At 42.0% G+C, this 6,000-nt stretch overlaps 1 long non-coding RNA gene across 1 annotated transcript; it reads right to left on the bottom strand.

The window, feature by feature from the left end:
- Nucleotides 1–1,959: 1,959 nt before the first annotated feature.
- On the bottom strand, nt 1,960–5,708 carry LOC138951568 (uncharacterized). Its single transcript, XR_011451174.1, has 3 exons — nt 5,567–5,708; nt 2,830–2,926; nt 1,960–2,091 (listed from the first exon to the last, which is right to left on the bottom strand). It is a non-coding gene; the product is annotated as an uncharacterized lncRNA (long non-coding RNA).
- Between the last annotated feature and the right edge of the window lie 292 nt (nt 5,709–6,000).

A 6,000-nucleotide genomic window follows, 5' to 3' on the forward strand; every position in this document is an offset into this window, starting at 1 on the left:
ATTTCTAATCTGCTCTCAAAGTTTTAGGCTGAACTCAAAAACATGAGGTTCGTGAACTTACGAAAGTACAGGTTGCTGTTTTTGTATATCCCCACAACCTATTAGGCTTAGTATGCAAATATGGAAGATTGTTTTAAATACAACATTATCCTACAATACACACGTCAACACACACACAGAAATACTATGCTGCATAAGCAAAAATGCATCTCTCGTCTAGGTAAATGGAGTCAGTGTTTTAGTTTCTGTTCCTGAAGACCTACCCCCCCCCCCCCCCCCCCCCCAAAAAAAAAGATTGACAAGTGTTAGCGTCTTCCAAGTCTGTCAGCCGAATAACTTTATATTTCGTGCCTATTGACTGCGTTTGATGCGTGTGTTTGTTTGTTTGCTTAACGCCCAGCCGACCACGAAGGGCCATATCAGGGCGGTGCTGATTTGACATATAACGTGCGCCACACACAAGACAGAAGTCGCAGCACAGGCTTCATGTCTCACCCAGTCACATTATTCTGACACCGGACCAACCAGTCCTAGCACTAACCCCATAATGCCAGACGCCAGGCGGAGCAGCCACTAGATTGCCAATCTTAAAGTCTTAGGTATGACCCGGCCGGGGTTCGAACCCACGACCTCCCGATCACGGGGCGGACGCCTTACCACTAGGCCAACCGTGCCGGTGCGTTTGATGCGTGATTAGTCCACAAGTGCCACGTTTGCAAAGTATTAACATTGTCTGTTTTGCTCTTTACAAACAATCTAAATTTTGGGATTGCCGCAACAGTAGGATGTTTCAAAGTGAGCTGAAGATAGCCACACTCACCCGATGTAGCCTCCAGGCTTTGACCTCTTGGGCTACCTTAAAGGAATAGTATACAAACACCATCTGTAGAACTCCGTGACTTGAATACACCAATGACAGGCAGGATCAGGGCATTTCCTGCGAAGGAATCATTCATTTTGCACACCATGTGTAAATAGGACTGTGTGGTTGTTGTGCGTGAACTTATCTAACTGGCCATCTAGCTTACCAATTAACCAACTTAAAAAAACTTTACTAATGAACTTACTTACTAGCTATCGAACTAGATAACTCACTATCTAGCTAACTAACTAACTAACTAACTAACTAACTAACTACCTAACTTACCAAATACAAACATTTGTTAACGACCCCCATGTCAACTAACGAACACATCAGCATTTCTCATCTTGAGAAGGGTTAACTTCTGCCGTTATCCAAGTGGGAGGATTTTGTTTGAATCCTGATGACAGGTGCATGTGTGGTTGATCGCATGCTTACAACAGGGAGGAGATCATATTTAACGACAATTTTATTGAAGATATTAACGCACTGTCATCTATGAGATTGTTTAAGGGATTATGGCACCGTCAAATATAAGATTACTAAGATTATTGAAGGGATTAGCGCACCGACATATATAAGAATAATAAAGGGATTAACGCACTCTCATTTAAAAGTGTATGCCCTCCACCACTTGTGGTCGGTTTTGCATTGAGGTAAAGAAATGGACGAAATAGATGAATTCGTATTTTCTGTAATCCCTTTGACTTAATGGCGAACCTGCTTGGATTAGACAGCGTGTTGGTTTAAACATGATTTTATTTAGATAACATAGGGTGGCATATAATTCAAAAGAAAACATTGGGACCACACAACATGCTATGCTTATATTAAGTACACGTGATTATGTATTTTCATCTACAGTTAATACTAATATACGAATTCGCTTGTGACTTTCCCAACTTCAAATGATCCGGGAATTAATGCTTTGATTGAGAAACGTTGTTGCTGTTGTTGTTGTTGTTGTTGTTGTTGTACACACATAGGTACACACACACACACACACACACACACACACACACACACACACATTCACACACACACACACACGCACACACACACACACACTGACACACAAAAGACAAACGGTGTACACGTTTTTTTATTTTTAAAACGCTTTATTTGGGATCCGTTTAAGATGTGCTTGATTGCTCATTCAAGTGTCGCACACACCGGTTCCTGGACTCGTTCCTGCCGGCTGCATTCAGGCAGCTCACCTACTTTTCTTCCTGCAGTGAAAGCAATCTGTGTTACGTGCCGCTTACCTCCCCTGTGTGGCACACATCCGTGCAAGTGTGCGTACATGCATGTCGGTTGGTCGGTGTGTGTGTGTGTGTGTGTGTGTGTGTGTGTGTGTGTGTGTGTGTGTGTGTGTGTGTGTGTATGTGTGTCCCGCTAGTGACTGCTTGGGAATCGTGGATGCTTTTAGTGCAATTTTGATTTCTTTGTAAACGTTGTGTCAACTTCGCCAAAAGATTATTGCAACAAATTTTGCACCCAAATAAAAGCAATAATTCCCCTGTCATTTCATATGCCAGTTCAGGCCCTTCACTGGACTCTCTTGGTCAACTTTCGGATTTAAGATTTGATAGGGATCACGTGACCGCCCCTTAAATGAAGGTACCCTCAAAATCGACTGGACAAAACCGAAAGGAACTGTTCAAACAGCCAATGAGTAAACGAAAGCTAACTGTTCCGTAAAGAGTTCCTTCCCGTAGGGGTTAAATCAGCCAATGAGTGAACGAGGGCAAACGGTTCCTGAAAGAGTTACTTCCCTTTAGGTTTGAAGCAGCCAATGAGTTAACGAGGGCCAACTGTTCCTAAAAGAGTTCCTTCCCTTTGGGTTTAAAGCAGCCAATGCGTGAACGGAAGCTAACTGTTCCTGAAAGAGTTCCTTCCCTTTGGTTTTAAAACAGCCAATGAATGAACGCGGGTTAACGGTTTCTGAAAAAGTTAGTTTCCCTTACGGTTTAAGCATCCAATCGTAATTGAGGGGTATCCAATACGGCATATATGGTCCCTTTTGCTCTTCCGCCCTCTTCGTCATCTTGCGTTTCGTGTCGTCTGCGGACACACGATGCGTCACATTGCACCATTGAATACGTCACATTGCACCATTGAATAGGACACATTGCACAATTGAAGACGTCACATTGCACCATTGAATACGTCACATTGTACCACTTAATACGCCGCATTGCAAGATAGAATACGTAACACTGAACCATTAAAGACGTCACATTACACAAATGAATACATTACATTTCACAATTAAATACGTCACATTGCACCATAGAATACGTCACATTGCCCAATTGAATACGACACCCTGTGCCATTTCATACTTCACATAGTACCATTTAATACGTTACATTGCACCAATGAATACGTCACATTACACAATAAAATACGTATAAGTTACAGCTCCGTCCATCCATGGTATCGCCTGATATTTTGTCGAGACTGGGTCAATGAATATGATGACGTCACTCGAGGCTCTGCCGAGAGTGACGTCATTATATTCTTTCACCCCCGTCGAGACAAAATATCACGCGATACCATGGATGGACGGAACTGTAACGTACATATTGCATGACCAAAGTAAAGAGAAATTTGTCATGGGATGTGGAAACAAATCATTGGAAATTCACCATGGGCAATCAACCCAAGCCTAGAAGTTGTAGAACTATATTTTATTTCAGTCTTGGCAAGGCCAGTTTTGTCCAGTTCCGGAAAAGACATCATGAATTCATTCACCCTGCCGAGACGAAAAAAAATTCCATGGATGAAAACGTATAAGCTTATATCCCGTGACGCATCAAAGCTAAATTTTGTTTTAAAATGTCTTCACAACGTACAGATAACTTATAACGACATAATCGCCTTCACAAGACAGGAAAAACGCACACTTTGTTTTTCGTCTGCTACAAATCTAGTCTTGTTGGTTGACGGAGAGAATAAAGCTTCAATTGTACCTTCATCAACAGGAATAAATGCTCAATCCGCTGTCAGTTCGCAACTGAACCTTGTTTTTTTTCTTTAACTTTTTGGCTAACATTGAAATGGCAATCCAAAAGAGTGTTTCAACTGTTTCAAGACACAGGCTTAGCTCCTTCTTTTGAGTTGCTTTTCAGTCTAAAATGACACCGGAAGCGAACAAATTGTCGCGTGTACTGTCGTCACAAAATGACGTCATGACAAAGTTACACGCAAAGCGAAAGAGACTTTGACGTCATTTACTTTTGTTCGGAATTTTCCGTCTGTTCCTAGCTTGTCAGTGAAGACTTGACGTGAGTAAGCTTACCCAAAACGTCTTTGTTCTCTATTCACATTGCAGCTGTGAAATAATCAGTCTTGTGTCTCGGGCGTGTAGGTACAGAGTTTGCTTCTGCAATCATTGTGTTCGTGTTGATGACGGCTTCGTAAGACAAATCAGCGAATCTATCGTGAGGAAGACGTTTATGTACAAATCCCCGAACCCAACCCATTTGTTGTGTGCATTTTTCTGAAGAATAAACTGCATGTGGTTAATTTCATCCGTTTAATGCTTGTTGAAACGAGCCATAAGGCTTTAGAATAAAAGATTTCACGCATTGCTTGGCCATCTGATCACAGATGAGGTCGCAGTTTGTAGGTTGAATCTATGAATCGGCCAGAGATAGATCTGCATTGCCATTTCTGGAACGACCTTCCAGATTATCAACAGTTCATGGTCGGAATCAAGAGGTCAAATTTGCGTGGCTCCCAATCATTTCATAAAAGATTTCCATTTTCTTGTTTCTGCGGCTGCGCAAGTTATTTTGCCTAGGTCATGGCCGAACTTTAGGCCTACGGAGAAATATCGCTGGATATTTTCTCCCTAGATTAACAGAGACAAAGAAGGGAAGTCATGCTGTATGTCACATTACACAATAAAATACGTCACATTGCACAATCGAATACGTCACTTTACACAATAGAATACGTCACATTGCATCATTGAATACGTCACGTTACATCATTGAATACGTCACATTGCATCATTGAATACGTCACATTACACAATATTTTACGTCACATCACACAATAGAATACGTCACATTGCACCATTCGTGATGTTTACGACCAGCCCTCACCCAAAACAAAAGAATGTCAATTGGATTTCGCACACGGCCGGTTTGTGTGCACCCAAGAGAACGAACAAATCAGGTCAAGAAATTCAACACAAGCAGTAACATGTCAACAGAAAAAACAACACTTGAGAGTAAAAGCAATCAGCTGTGCAACACATGTTGACACAATGGACACAGGGGCATGTAACCGCCGCCAGAAATAAGGGTACCCTCCAAATAAACCTGATAAGAACGTAAGTTGACAATTAAAACTCGACGCACATTGAGAATAGGCCCAACTTGGCAACGTTTACCTACGAGGACAACGCCGAATGAGTTATCTTTGCGGAACAGGTCGTTTTGATTCGCTATCTGGTGTATTTCTTGTGTTACGTCATTTCTACTGAGACACGTGTGATCGCACGAGCTGTCAAAAGGGGGAGGGGGAGTTTGTACAGTGGAGTCGGGCTGGGAACTTGGAGTGTCTCAAAGCGCCGGTCGATCGAAGTATCCTACTCCTTTACTTCACACCCGTACATTCGGGGGTGCATACTTTTCACTCTGTTTATTTGTTTGCAGTTGTGTCTGTCTGTTTGTTCGCACTTATACTCACATATATCCCTGGTGCGTTGATTCAGCTTTTCAAATTTGGTGAGTTGCCTGGAAGTATGGTACACACGGTCGTCGGACAAGGTCAGATTCCTCCCTGGAATCAAAGAGGAGGCAATACTTTTTAGCTTTTTTCAAGACGTTTTCAATTGAGTTTTATGCTTACGTCTTGACTTGAATCTCGTTATTGCGTCACAGTTTGTGGGAGGTCAACTGGTCACCTTTCTCACTCACGCATGGCGGTAGCTTTATTGAAGACAGCCTTTCCTATCGGGATTAATTATGATCTTTACCACGACGCCGCGGCAATAGGCAGATTAAAAACATAAGACAGCGATTGACCTCGATAATATTTTGCTCATATTTTGTGTGTGATAATTTAAGATTGTGATGAAACAAGTGTGAACAGAATAGAGAAATCATTCGGACAGACTTGAT

This window comes from Littorina saxatilis, linkage group LG16, assembly GCF_037325665.1.
Source record: "Littorina saxatilis isolate snail1 linkage group LG16, US_GU_Lsax_2.0, whole genome shotgun sequence".
In the NCBI taxonomy this organism is placed as follows: domain Eukaryota; kingdom Metazoa; phylum Mollusca; class Gastropoda; order Littorinimorpha; family Littorinidae; genus Littorina; species Littorina saxatilis.